The 15,565-nt window shown below is 45.2% G+C and overlaps 1 long non-coding RNA gene across 1 annotated transcript; it reads right to left on the reverse strand.

Annotated features, from left to right (window-relative positions):
* Window positions 1-3,617: 3,617 nt before the first annotated feature.
* On the reverse strand, window positions 3,618-13,556 carry LOC146186958 (uncharacterized). Its single transcript, XR_014708185.1, has 5 exons — window positions 13,473-13,556; window positions 11,485-11,621; window positions 6,728-6,885; window positions 5,693-5,833; window positions 3,618-3,947 (listed from the first exon to the last, which is right to left on the reverse strand). It is a non-coding gene; the product is annotated as an uncharacterized LOC146186958 (long non-coding RNA).
* Window positions 13,557-15,565: the final 2,009 nt, after the last annotated feature.

Genomic DNA, 15,565 nt, shown 5'->3' on the forward strand with positions numbered 1-15,565 from the left:
TAGACCAGCGGTCACCCTGGTCTCTACTGTTGAATTGTGTATGATCTGTTCTTTTAGCTGCAGCATGACATCGCATGCGGTCAAATGCGGTCTAAATCCTATCATGGTGTTCGGATAGATATCGTTGTCCTCCAAAAACCGGTTCAGCCGGGCCTGAACAACATACTCCATTAGTTTCCCCACGCATGCCGTGAGCGAGATCGGACGCAAAAGCTCGAAATCCGGCCGCTTCCCCGGCTTCGGGAGGAATACGAGGTTTGCGGCCTTCCATGTCGCCGGCAGCCGACCGGCCTCCCAACACTCCTGCATGAATGCTGCGAGGTGTCGGATCGACGCGTCGTCCAAGTTTCTTAGCATTCGATTGTTGACTCTGTCCGGACCTGCAGCAGTCTTTGTTCTCAGTCTATTTATTTCTGGCCGGACTTCGGCAACCGTTATCGGGCTATCTAGCTCCGGGTTTTCCTGGCCCTTGTAATCAGGCATTTGTTGGCCTATACCCTCTGCACAGTTCAAATGCCGGTCTCGGACTTGGGCTATGAGAGTAGCCGCGGTCTCGTGAAAGGTATGTATTAGCCTGTGAATTTGCTGCCTGGCCTCCAGTTTAGATTTGTCGGGATCTAGAAGATGCCGAAGTAAGTGCCACGTACTTGCCTTCGCGATATTCCTGTCCAGTTTTTCACAAAAGCTGCCCCAGTTTTGCCTCGTTAAAACAAGCGCATATTCTTCAATTTCTTTGTTAAGCACTGCCAATTCAATGCGCAAGTTCCTATTCCCTCTTTTCTGTGTGAGTCTCGTTTCTAGATCCTTCTTCTTAGGCCAGAGCCTGACCATGTGACGGTCTACTCCTTCAATGTCTTCGTCAACCTCCACCTCCTCCGTTGCTTCGTTGACCGACTGAATGACATTTTTATTCCAACCGTCAATGTTACTTATGCCTTCCTCGTCACCTGTGCGGCCATTTCGGAAAACCTCCCAGTTCACCAACGTTGCCTTTTTGGTGCGGACGACCGGTGGGCCGTTATCTACTACGATTTCTATAATTTTATGGTCGCTGCCTAAATTTTCACCTGTGTTGCACCACGTGGCGTAAATGCAGCCTCCGGTTAGAGGTAAGTCCGGAGATGTGTCTATCAAAACGCTGTTACCATAGCGGGTTGATTTCAGGGGATCCGCCAGAAGCAATAAGCCATTCTGCTGAATGCTGTTCCATAGTTCGCGTCCTTTTACCTGCGTGTATCTATACCCCCTGCCGTGTGATGCGCGTTAGTCCCCTACTATCAACAGGGGTTCTCCTTTTGCAATCACTCGCGCTTTGGCGAATAGCTCATTGAAGTTGCATTGACGTTTTTGTCGAGGCGGGCTACATACATTGAGAATGAATAGACTTTTGAATTTTCTTTTTTGTAGGATTATCTCGATTAGTATATGGTCAACATTTGTGGTGACCACTCGCGTGTTGTCATCTCGTCCCGCGTATTATTTGTAACTCGCTAGCTTAGCGTGCTTACTGCACTCCTGCAATGCGATTACTTCGGGTTTGTCAATGTTGGTCAAAAAGTTTTCAGTATCGCACGTTTGCGACTGAAGCCCCTACAGTTCCACTGCCAAATGATATTTCTACGGGGATGCAGAGCCATTTTTAATGTGTTGAATCTCTTGGTAAACCAACTGAATTCTCTCGTCTCTCCTAGCCGTTTCGACCCGCATCTCTGCCATAGCACTGTTCAGGCGTTCTAACGCGGTCATAACTTGCTGTTGGAAAATTTTGTCTTCTTTTTTTGAGAATCGTTTTTCCAATCCTCGGACGCGGGTATCGAGATCCGGCTCGGGACCTCTTTTCTTTTTTGCTGCAGGAGGATTGCCCTTGGGGTATTTTCCTGTTCATTCTTCGGTGCCTGCGCTACCGGCATTTCGGTCTCCATTGGCTGTGAAACTTTGCCTATCGCAATGATTGGTTCCTGCAGTGCCTTAACTTGCGCCTGTAACAAACAACAGATTCTGTTTTTATAGAGCCTGAACCTCAGCTGAGTCCTGAGAGTCACTGCTCACTCCTTTTGATGGTGTCTTCTGCTGCTGCTGCTGCTGCTGCTGCTGCTGCTGCTGCTGCTGCTGCTGCTGCTGCTGCTGCTGCTGCTGCTGCTGCTGCTGCTGCTGCTGCTGCTGCTGCCCGCCCGCCCGCCCGCCCGCCCGCCCGCCCGCCTGCCCGCCTGCCCGCCTGCCCGCCTGCCTGCCTGCCCGCCCGCCCGCCCGCCCGCCTGCCCGCCTGCCTGCCTGCCTGCCTGCCTGCCTGCCTGCCTGCCTGCCTGCCTGCCTGCCTGCCTGCCTGCCTGCCTGCCTGCCTGCCTGCCTGCCTGCCTGCCTGCCTGCCTGCCCGCCCGCCCGCCCGCCCGCCCGCCCGCTCGCCCGCCCGCCTGCCTGCCTGCCTGCCTGCTTGCTTGCTTGCTTGCTTGCTTGCTTGCTTGCTGGCTGGCTGCTGCCGCTGCCGCCGCCGCCGCCGCCGCCGCTGCTGCTGCTGCTGCTGCTGCTGCTGCTGCTGCTGCTACTACTGCTGCTAGAGCCCTCCATTATCGTCTTGGAAGACGGTGGCTGCAATCGCGGGAGCGAAGAGGAACGGGTTCTTGTACGGCTCTGGGACCGGTTGTGGGACGCACTACGCCCATCGCGACGACTAAAGCGGACCTGTTGCTGCTTCTTGGCCTCCTCCTCGACGGCTAGCTTCTTTTTGGCTGCCTCCTCGGCGGCTGATTTTGCTTCCCACTTGATAACCTAAGGTGTACGGAAGAGTTCTTTGCAGCGTCTGTCTCCCGTTAGGTGGCCCTTTCCACATAGGCGACATTGGGGAGTGCACTGGTGATCTTCGAGCTGCGATACTACCCCACAGCCACGGCGGCGATACTACCCCACGCCAAGTTCCCCACATCTGAAGCAAACTTCATATTTTTTTGAACAATCGACATGGCATAAGCATGCCTTCAATCCTGAGAAATCTTGGGACTTCAGGTTCCAAAAAGGTGATAATAATAGTGGAAGTCTTCCCCATCCGCCGCACCCCAGTGATCGTTTGGTTCTATGGATCCTTCCTCAATGCTCTAAACAACTTTTCTTTCGTGAATGTATCACAGGTCCCATGGACGACTCCTCGGCCGCAATCCTCCGGTGCGATCAGATTGGCCACCCCTTCATGCTCCTTGTCATCGAGTTTAAAGCAACGGATTGCGGCTACCTTCACGCCTCGACTAAAGTCCAAGGAATGAAAGAGCACCGTACCTTGCTTTCCGTTGATACACCATGAGTCCAGCTCCGACCAGCTGATTCCGGCAGCCATGGCGAGGGCCTAAGCAGAGGCCCCGACGTGCGTTTAATGACGGCTAGACCTTCACGAGGCCTAATAATCACCTTGATACCTTCTTCCGGGAACCTCGGAAGATTCATAGCTATCCCTTACAAAAATGTCTATGATCACTTTATGCGATGTCTTTAGACAATATGATCATAGAAGCTATCGACCATCAAAAGAAAGTCTTTAGAACACGTACGATCTATGTATGATCTCGCTTCCGACAATTGGCCACCGTGATTGAATAGAATGTATTTACATAGAGGGTATTTATACCTCCTATGATTAGCCTATTGATAGCGTATATGGACACTGTAACGACTGTGTTCCGATAATTGGCCACCGTTATTTTAAAGAATCGTGTTCATACAAAGTATTAATACCTTGTGTTATGCTAACTATATTTCAAGTGTCCAATAATAACGTGTATTTTACTCACTATTCACATGCATGTAATATTTCGTGAAAAGTGAGAGTGGCAAAAGAAACAGATGCAAATTCATACCTTCATTTATTGCACAAACCCTTGACACAGAAGCACTTGGTTTCCGACGGCAACGAAATTGTGTGTTTGATGTACCAGCCATATCAAAATTTATCATGGTGTCACCTAGAAAAGAAATATACATGCTCAAAATTTTTCTCCCAATTTCGCACACTTTGTGCTAGCATCACACACATCTCTCTTCACTCAGATGCCTGTTTTTCCTCAAAATATGCTAACTGGTTTCCAACCACTTTCTGTACAAACTAGTACCTGCAAAACACCCTCAGGAGATAGAGACTATTGCTGTGTTTAGTTGTATTCCTTTTGATCCTCTATATCATTCGACATTAGTTTATCACGATAGGGGCCCAGGAAACAAAGGAGTGAAATTTACACGCCAGTATGCTTGGTCATCAGATAAACTCTCTCCTCTGCCATTTGCTACATCAAGCAAATACACATGTTGAGCGGCAACGTATCAGTATGTATACATACATCGTGTTCATACAACGTATTAATACCTTGTGTTATGCTAACTATATTTCAAGTGTCCAATAATAACGTGTATTTTACTCACTACTTACATGCATGCACATTTATTGCATGCTACCAGCAAGTGATGCCGCTATGGCTGTTTAAAATGGCGAGAATTGGGCCTTGTTGGTTCTTCATATTGGTTTCACCGCGCTAACACATTGAACGACAGAAAAGACAAACACCACGAAGCGCGAACTAACAACTGGTTTTAATGGATGAAACGGAAGTCATTTTATACACAAAACGTGATCGTCATCAACCAAACATAAGCAACGAGGAAACATGAGGAAACAATCATCACAGGGAACAAAGGCATACAGCTAGACACACTCATCGCAATAATCTAAGCAAATCAACTTCTTTCGCAGACAACGACAATGATACGTTGCTGATACACATATCGGCCCTGATGGATTCTATTTCAAACGCTTCTGTGATCTCTCTTTCGGTTTTATTATCAGAATGCGAAATAACAGTGGTTTTTTCAAATTGAGGCTTACATTTATTCCATTCCCCTCTCATGCGGATTGAAGTATGTCGGCCAAACGGGTCGGTGCATAAACAAAAGGCTAAATGAGCATGCTAACAATTGCAAATCAATCGCGCATCCAGGAAAGCTGACTACGCATTGCCAGCACTGCAAATGTAAGCCTCAATTTGAAAAATCCTCTGTTACTTCGCGTTCTGATAATAAAACCGAAAGAGAGATCACAGAAGCATTTGAAATAGAATCCGTCAGGGCCGATATGTGTATCAGCAACGTATCACTGTCGTCTGCGAAAGAAGTTGATTTGCTTAGATTATCGCGATGAGTGTGTCCAGCTGTATGCCTTTGTTCCCTGCGATGATTGTTTCCTCATGTTTCCTCGTAGCTTGTTTGGTTGATGACGATCACGTTTTGTGTATAAAATGACTTCCGTTTCATCCATTAAAACCAGTTGTTAGTTCGCGCTCCGTGGTGATTGTCTTTTCTGTCGTTCAATGTGTTAGCGCAGTGAAACCAATATGCCTGTTTGCTCCCATTTTTCCTCAGTGATGGCTATGTTTGCCATAGTAGATGACACCCACACATAAATAATTACTGAAGCAGACCAGCTACACCAAGCACCTAGGGGAATACAAGAGCCATAATAGAGAATGATGAAGTATATTATAGTTAGCCTACAATATGCAGTCACACATACTTTTTGCTACATATGCAGGTAACAAGTCTCAATAGTGTATTCCCAGAGAGTAAGAAAATAAAGTGCCACTCATGCCCATCTTTTCCTTTCAAGAGCTTGTCACCAAGGTAAAGTCTTTATCACATATGAAAGCAAAATTCAGAATACCTTTCTTTTATAAGAAGTCCACATGGATGCTGCTACGTCCCACTGCTACTTGTCCAGGAAGTCAGGTTGCCTTGTTACTTGTCGGCACAGACCACGGCAACAGGGTGTCTCCAGATATGGTCGAATGAAGCAACAAGAGGACTGCATGTACATATGAGAACACTAGTCAGAACAGCAGGAAGATTTTTTGAATAATAAAGGAAAAGTCAAATGCACAAGTAAAAGAAACATAGGATGAGTATTTCATATGGTTGCTGAGTGACAGCATGAAAACGCAATGATCCACTGAGGAAAATTACATAATCATAAAATACATAAATACATAATAATCTAGGTAATCTGAGGAATAGTGGCAAGTCTTATGTAAGCACTATCTTTTGGAGATACGTGGAAAGACAAGTCAGATGGGGTGGTAAAAAATGACTGGTTTGGTTTATGTGGTTTAACATCCCAAAGCAACCCAGGCTATGAGATGCTGTAGGGGAGGACTTCAGAGCGTTTGACGAGCTGGGGCTCTTTAACGTGCACTGACATCGCACAGGACATGAATGCCTTTTTGCTTCAATTTTGAGCTTACTGCTGAACTGGTCGCACTCAAAATAGGTTGGCGCTACTTTTATTTAAATTTAGACAAGGTCCTTTTGAGGATACAAGACTTGCATGTGTCCCAGACACATTCAGGGAGACACGTTGGCCCTGTACAAAGGCTTAAAACGTGGAGAGCTTGTCTCATTAAAACCCACCCGGCCCCGCATAATCATTTTTTGGTACCTAATATTGCCTGCTTTGGCTCGTCAATAGTAGGTTACCGACAATAGGAGCTAAATTATTTCATCCTTAAAAAATCATGCAGCTTACTGCTGGAATATGCAGTCACACATAATTTTTGCTACATATGCAGTTAACAAGTCGTAATGGTGTATTCCCGAGAGTAAGAAATTAAGAAAGTGCCATAAATGTCCATCCTTTCCTTCAAGAGCTTGTCACCAAGGTAAAATCTTGATCACATATGAAAGTCAAATATAGGAGAAATACCTGTCTTTTATAAGAAATCCACATAGATGCTGAAGAAACCATGCAGCTACGTCCCACTGCTACTTGTCCCGGAAGTCAGGTTGCCTAGTTTTTACTTGTCGGCACAGACCACGACAACAGGGAGTCTCCAGATATGGCTCAATGAAGCATCAAGAGGACTGCATATGCATACGAAAACACTAGTCAGAACAGCAGGAAGAAAGTTATTTCGAATAATAAAAAAAGGTAAAGTCAAATGCACAAGTAACAGAAACAAACAAGGAAAATTTCATATGTTGCTGAGTAACAGCATAAAAAGAGAAGCACAGATTTAGAAATACAATGCTCCACAGAGGCAAACTACAGTAAAATGCTCGTGCACAAAATTCTCTTCTAGAGTGGAAGATTCAGTGATATATGCAAGGGATAACGTTTATCTATTCTGCATGCATACGGTACTATAGGAATACAACAAGGTTGACAACTGGGCACGTTGGTATGGGTTCATACTGCACCAGCCAAAAGACGAGACACAGCAAAGAGGAGGACAGGACAAGGCTGGACTATCAACTGATTGTTATTGATAAGAAGAAAACAACGAAGACTCCTTCCGAAAAGCTCGCGCACAACCCAACCGGTGGAATATCAGGAAATTGGGAAGAAGATGAAGAAAATTCAAAGCCAATTCCAAGTCAAGGCCTAACTAACGACTTTTCTAATAGATGAAGTTCTTACAATGAAGGCTAACAGACGCCTTAGCCACATTGTCCTCGGCTTTAGCAATCTAAAATGCTTCAACGAACTCTCTGCAGAGTTGATTACCATTGCTGTAAACTACACCCGTATTATTGAAGTCAGGCGCACAAAGGGACGGGTCATGCTCCGACTTACACTCTCGGGACTGCACATGTAGCGCAAGATTAGAACTCGCCTTCCCTCCCAGAGAATTGGAGTGCTCCGACAGGCGCACATTTAGACATCTGCCTGTCTGCCCGTAGTAGCACCGGCCACAATTCAGCGGAACATGGTAGGCCACATTCTTTCTGCAGGTGGTGAACTTTTTCTTATGTGAAACTGCACAACGAAAACTATCACGAGGTACACTGTCGAGCCCCTTTCTAACTCTAGCGCATAAGGCTCCTATCTTGTTTCTCGCTGTAAATACAACGGGCAGACAGGCAGATGTCTAAATGTGCGCCTGACGGAGCACTCCAATTCTCTGGGAGGGAAGGCGAGTTCTAATCTTGCGCTACATGTGCAATCCCGAGAGTGTAAGTCGGAGCATGACCTGTCCCTTTGTGCACCTGACTTCAATAATACGGGTGTAGTTTACAGCAATGGTAATCAACTCTGCAGAGTTGGTTGAAGCATTTCACATTGCTAAAGCCGAGGACAAGTGTGTGGCTAAGGCGTCGTTACCCTTCATTGTAAGGAATTTCATCTATTAGAAAAGTCGTTAGTTAGGCCTTGACTTGGAATTGACTTTGAATTTTCTTCATCATCTTCTTCCCAATTTCCTGCCATTCCACCGGTTGGGTTGTGCGCGAGCTTTTCGGAAGGAGTCTTCGTTGTTTTCTTCTTATCAATAACATTCAGTTGATAGTCCAGCCTTGTCCTGTCCTCCTCTTTGTTGTGTCTCATCTTTTGGCTGGTGCAGTATGAACTATAGGAATACATTACTGTCTGGGAAGTCAACCTCCACACCACCAGGTATCAAACTATTTCAGAAGTTTCTGAAAGATTTCCATGCAATGACAGGAAGATCTTTCAATATCAAACACAGTTGCAAATAACACTAAAATCTAATGAGCCCATGTATGTTTCTCTTAAAATGTGCGGACGAAGGAAATGTAGTTGCTGCTCCTTTTATTTATTTACTTGTAACTAATACTGCATCATTTCCAGCTATAGCATGCGTGAACACAATGCAAAAAAACAATAGAGGTGAGCAAGCTTATCTAAAAATTTAGAATGACTTTTTGTAATAAAATGAACAGAAATCATTTAACTAGCCATGTACAGGAGACAATGCATGTACTAAAGCAGGGCTGCACAGATTTAAGAGCCTTAAAAGCTCTAGCAAAACACTCTTCTTGTCACTGTACTACAGGCTGGCCGAGAGCTAATTTAGATACAATACCTCTAATTATCGCATTCAAACTGATCACTTTTTCAAATACATTGATAAACACAGGTACACATGGCTGAGCTTTCAAAACATCATCTGCTGGACAAAACCCTCATTATACTCTTGGATAGGTCTGATAATAAAGATCAGCATGGCGAACAGCCATTCGGCGCTTCCATGCGCTATGCAAGCTTAATAGCCTTATCATATCTTACAGAACACTGTTGTAATTTTCAACACCTGAGAACCAAATTCCATGGGGGTTTAAAGGGACATCTTTGAGCAAAGTTCACTGTAGGATATTGACCCCAAAAAACCCAATCACAACAATCTATAAACACATGTTCGACAGCCTCTGGCTTTCTGTACAAAATACAGTTCACACCCCATGGCAGAAAGATCTCTCTCTGCCATCTGTTTATCCAGGCAGAACCCAAACATGCAATTTAAAAAGATTTTTAGCAGGTTGTAAAGGCATTCGTTTTACATGTTAGAATGCATTATTATTTGATAAACACAAAAGGGCCGTCACACTGATACTTCCCTTCGTCTTGCAGCCCACCCCTTCTGTAACAAGCCCCCTCATGTTTGCAGAACTCAAAAACACACAAAACAATTAAACAGAAAATGTTCTGAAACAGATAAATATCAACATATTACTTTTGTTATTGCTAGTAACTATTTGGCTCTAGGGTTAACGATGCATTTATTTAGGTTGTGAATAAAATGAGTTCGGAAGTTAATTGCAAATCTTGGCGACTAGCAAGAAAGTAAATATTTGTGTATATGTTGCTTTGAGCAAAGTAAATGTTCTTATTTAGTCACAGAAAAACAGAATACCACTTGACCGAACGTCACTTCGACGATGTATTCAGATGTACGAACTTTATTAAATCCCCCCACTGAAGCTCTATTGAACACTGCAAACGCACTTCATTTTAACATACTTCAGTTATTGCTCATTTCAGTTCAACGAACATTTTCCGCGGTGCTATCCTGTGTCTTCAAAGTCGTACTGAGCGCTTAAAAAAGCACAGTCCGTGCTCTTTGTAGCATATTTTTATGTTAAGAACCACTCTTCATTATCGCGTGAAGAAAAGTGGCCGTTATTTAGCTTTAAAGTGAATTGGCTGTCTAAACTAGCTTGTAACCAGATGAATCCATAGCTGTCTGCACGCTTAATTAGCTGCACAGTCATAGCCAGTCAAAGCCAGATCTTCAGCCCTACCAGGCCCTTTAGCTCCAAGAATTGCAAATGTGTGCATTTTGGTTAACCATGATCTGCTTGGAGAAAATGAAAGCCTTGTCTCCTCAGCAGGCCGTTGTGATAGGCAAGATTCTCAGGAGCTTGCACAGTAATCGAGTTCAAAACCACTGTAGTCCTTTCAAAAGTGCTGTAAAAGGTTACGCATTCTTCACTTGCAAATCAGCGCAGTGACAAATAAATGGGCTCAGATAAGATTTGAACAACCTAAAAATCTGTGACAGATTTTCTCTTCTTGGGCTCCAAGATTACCTCGGAAGGAGACTGTAGCCATGAAATTAGGAGACGCCTGCTTCTGGGAAAGAGAGCAATGGTTAGCCTTGACCGCCTAGTAAAGAGCAGAGACATTAGTCTGCCAACCAAGATCCATATAACTCGTGCTATGGTCTTTCCAGTTGTGATGTATGGATGCGAGAGTTGGACTGTGAAAAAGGCTGGCCGCCGAAGAATTGACGCGTTTGAATTGTGGTGCTGGCGATGACTCTTGAGAGTTCCTTGGACTGCCAGAAGATCAAATCAGTCGATATTGTCGACCATAAACCCTGACTGCTCATTGGAGGGTCAAATTCTAAAGTTAAAGCTCAGCTACTTTGGTCATCTGATGAGAAAAGAGGAGTTGCTGGAGAAAGATTTGATGTTGGGAAAGGTTGAGGGTCGCTGGAGAAGGGGTAGGCAGCGAACGCGATGGTTAGATGGTATCCTCGAGGCACTGCAGATGAAGTTACGTGATGTTAGGAAGATAGTGAGAGACCGGAAAGCGTGGCGTGACATGGTCCATAAGGTCACGAAGAGTCGGACACGACTGAACTGGATATTTCTTGAAGCTAATGGAAGCAATCTTCCACGCATTTATTTCAGTCCAATGAACTTTCATTTCAACAAACTTTTTCCTGAGGTCCCTTGAGCTTTGTTCAAGTGAAACATCACTGTATGTGTACATATGCTGAGGCAGTCTAAATAAACAGTAACTGAATGTCAGCATGAACATGCACACATATGCACAGTGCAGTCAGCTATATTATGAAACCATGTTTGTCACTGAGCTATTAAAACACAGGTTTACTCAATTTTGCCTCAACTAGAAATAATAGGTACTACTGCAATAAAACAGCTAAGTATATCTCCTGTTTTAAAGCTCTGAAGAGGCCATGAAAAATTTTCTTTAGTGCAGACAATGAGCAAGATTCACCAACATGTCAGTCCTGCGCTAAAAACACAGCAAGAATCATATAACAACACCAAGGTGGTTTCAAGCTTTGCTTTAATGAAGCCTGCATTTATTGTTTTCTCAAAAGAAAACAATAAATGCAAAGCATGAACCAGTAAAAATTTTACAGTCATAAAGCAAACACATGAATGCAAAAAACATCAGCATGTTATACCTACCAATTCAATGTCTCATTTACAGGAAGGATGCTTTAGGGCAGGGCACCCATGGCTGATCAAATAAACTGCCTCAACAGATTCATGACGCTGTCTGCTTCATATTCAGGCAGCACTCCCTCAATGGCAGATGAAATCTGCTGCAAAAGCAGTGTGACAATACAATTGCATCAGCTGGACTGCAAGCATTATTGCCAAACAAGCCGTAAACGCAGTAAAAGAAAGACTTCATTAAATCCATGCTTCTCAAAACCCAAAACATACCATTACTTTCCCTACACTCCTAAAGAAAAGCTGCCTCAGAAAATGAATTCCTAGCAGCTCTAGGTCACATGCCATAAGTTACCAAAAAACTCGATCCTATCATCTGTTTCAATTCTGACCCTTGTCAGCAATGTCAAACATTAATAAACGAAGAACTTCCATAGTTGAAATTCACTTTTCAAAATATGCTGTTTCTCTGTGAAGCTTAAAGGTTCTTAGAAATTAAACAAAACAGAAGACTAAGTTTGAAAGCTCTAATCGCTCAATTCACAGCCAATTGTTAGCTTGACCCACATAACTTGCCACGCCTCCGTTAAAAGAAAAAGAACACTGGGCCTGTACTAAAATAATACGTACTGACCTACTAAGGATATAAATATAACTATTACTGCGTTGAAGTCCGCGAATTGTTATAAATAAAATTATATATCACCCCCCCCAATCTGTGCTTACTCTAAAGGAAAGCTTAAAAACCTAATTTTACGCGGAAAGTCGTTGCTTATGGACTGTTCCAATAAAGCGGTAACCGCATGAGCCGACAACCCCTAGCGATCCGTCGCGCGACGCCGCCGCCAACGCCTGTCGTTGTCGCTGGTGCATACCGCGCGGAGCGACGGCGCTCAGCGACAGAGACGCGTTTTCAGCGTTGCTCTGTTACCGCCGCCTCGTCATTCGGTCAAGGGGAATGCAATCACGCTACATCTCATTTTTAACACTAAACAGCATGAAGTACGATAAAACACTGATGAAATTTCGTATAACGCATCGTATTTTAAAGGGTCACAGCGCAGCGGTGCGTTACTATACACTGCGATGCCGACTTGCATTGCAAGCAGCGACTTTCTCCTGCTCCTTTCGGAAATTAACAATATCAAGCCACGCTAACCTCTTTCTTTCTTTTATTACCGTTCCAAGCTTTTACTGAATTATCTCGATGCACTCATATATATACACGGATCAGACGAAGTGAGCGCGTGAAGGCACCAGGTTCTTCGCCCAAACCGGACTAGGAAAACTAACTTCACATGCAATAAAAAGAAAAAGAAAGCCAGAACGGACGTTGAGCACCCTAAAGCCCTCTGTGATTGGCTGCCTCGCGAGCTGCTTCCGGGCGACACGCGAAATTTTCTAAAAACCCAGAAACCGAGCGACGGCGACGAGCGGCAATGCTTTGGCGGCCCTCAGCCCGTCGCGTGGCATGTCGCCGCGAATTGTCGCCTCATGCGGTTAGCGCTAATTACCGGCTCCATGTGCAAATAGCTCAACGAAGAAACGCTATAAATAAAACAGATAGGTAGCGAGCGATCGCACACATCTGATGGAATTTAAAAATGACAGGTTTTATACGTCTACATAGCTTTTACGCAGTACAAGGCCTCTCTCAATATTTGAAATTTGACGGTTATGGCTGCGAGGCCAAGCGGTTGTTTACCTTTGAAGAATTAGTAATAACTCCGCAAAAAAACGCCCTAAAGATCTGAACTATGTTGCAAAATGATCGGAAAGAGGCCGCGGACAATCGAGGATCACTTTTTAAAACTTAACTAGGTGATAAAAATGCTAAACAATGAAAAATCTTCCTAGAGCATTGGTCGAACAGTATGCAGCAAAGTAAAAAATGGGTAAACGCTTGTAATGTAAAAACTGGTCACTTCTGAAACACAAAATTTTCCGCGAGTATGCGCAAACCGTTCATAAGAAAGGAATGAAAAAGTTTGTCAACTTACATTGAAGATTTCTGGCAGAAAGAACTATTTTCCACGGTCGACGTCGCCACACTGCCAAACGCCGCCTCTCAGTCGTGCGCTATCACGTGACACATGAAGCTGCATCACCTGTTTTGTGGAGTTCGCTTTCTTTCTTTGTTTCTTTTTTTTTTTCCGGTCGCGCTGCCACGTCGCGCTGCTCCATCACGTGTCTTGTGGAGTTCGCTTTCTTTTTTTTTTTTTTTTCCAGTCGCGCTGTCGCGCCGCGCTGCTCGGACGAAAGGCGGGATTAGTGGAACGCAGAGCGAGCGTCAGTTCTGTGCTTTCGCTATCTTGTGCTTTCGTTCTTTTTCTTCCGGTAGTTTTGTGGGGTGGCTGGTATTCGAGGCGACGCAGAGACTCGGAGTGGCGAGCCCACTTCTGCGATCGTGTGTTTGCTTCCTTCATTGTAATGAAAACTTGAGTTCTTACCGTATGCGGAGCCGCACATATTGAGTGCCTGCGCATGAGTTATTTGCACGCACGCGCGCTCACACACATGCAGCTTTGCAGAGGCGAAAAAGAAATAGCTCTCAAGACTGAGAGCATCATACATTTGCGCTAAATAAACACGAAAAACTGATTGCTGATTTCGTTACTGTTACTCGGAGACAACTTTGCTCTGTGAATATTTTGTGAAACTTTAAACCCATCCTTTTTGCTGTATTGATGACATCTCTGCGGTAATACCGTAAAATTGCGCTGTTATTCGGTGAACACATATCTGTTTTCCTTTTCTTTCCTTTTTTTGCTTTTGCTGCTGTTCATCTCTGTAATGTCTGCAATGTTTATGCCTGTGTTTATGCTTGTAATGTGTTCCATGTAAACTAGCTTCCTGTTGAGCTGTCACCTGCTGATGTTTGCGAGGGTCCTCGGCACTCTCAAGCAGTGTGCAACTGCTTTCTCGCTGAGGTGTCCCCCCCCCCCCCCCCCCCCCGTCCTCTGAATTCGAAAACAAAAAATTGATTGATTGATTGATTGATTGATTGATTGATTGATTGATTGATTGAAGGGCGCGTAAATGAAGCCGTTACAGGTTTGATACCGCGCGCTGTCTATGTTGGCTAGCCTGCCCGCTTCTCCTTTCATACCTCCCGCACTTCTAGGGAAAAAAAAAAGTGCGTGCGTGCGCACTGCTGTGTGCTTTGCTCGCAGGGCAGCTGGACGCCCCCCCTCCTCCACCTCGAAGCCGCGTTCTGATGGCCAAGCGCCTCCTTGCATCCTTCCCGCGCATTGGATTTGAAGGACAGCTTGCAGCCAACCTCTCGAGAGGGTGGTTGCGACTAGAACTAGCATAACGTTCCCAATGGATCACAGCGGAAGGATGAATATGTTCAGCTACAGCTGGTCGATATTCCGTCGTTCGGGTCAAGTGCGTGTTAATTGTGCCGTAAGGGCGCTTAATTGATTTACAGAGGTTGGTGCCGCGGACCGCAGGTTGCACGCTGATATAGTTCACGAGGCTGCATGAACGCTATGCGAAGGCAGCGAGCACATATGCGTGTTTCTGCTGGCGCATTCTGTGCCGTTATGTGTGTTAGTTCGCCGCCCCCTCCCCTCCCCAGCCGCCGCGCCTTCTCTTCCCCCCCCCCTCCCCCTCTTCCCTTACCATTAGCGCGCTTCCTTACCCTACCCTTGCCCTAAGCTCGCACCTCACCCAGACACCACCTCCAGCAAAAACATAACAAACAAAAGCAGAACCTGTAGAGCGCTCGCTCGGTTGACGCACATGTCCAAAGGCTGCTGGGTGGTGTCGGATAACCTCCGCGAGCGAAACATACGATGCGCGCGGTCAGGAACAGATGGGCTAAAATATGGCCGCTGCCTTGACGGGAGCTGCGGCGCAGAAGTGAATAAGAGAATAAGACAATCGCTAACATACTGAGCCCGGCGAGAGAAAATGTCGGCGGCGAGCGCCGGTTTGTTTTCAATAATGGTGGACAGGGACGTATGCACAGCGGGGTGGCTCGGATGCGTCTGGGAGCACACTTCTAAACACGATCGAGTCGATAAAGAAAAAAAATACAAATTCATTTTTTTTTTCGGATGAAAATTTGGTCCTTGCCAGGAAAATG

Source organism: Amblyomma maculatum, chromosome 6 (genome assembly GCF_055883805.1).
Source record: "Amblyomma maculatum isolate TAMU_Amacu chromosome 6, ASM5588380v1, whole genome shotgun sequence".
In the NCBI taxonomy this organism is placed as follows: domain Eukaryota; kingdom Metazoa; phylum Arthropoda; class Arachnida; order Ixodida; family Ixodidae; genus Amblyomma; species Amblyomma maculatum.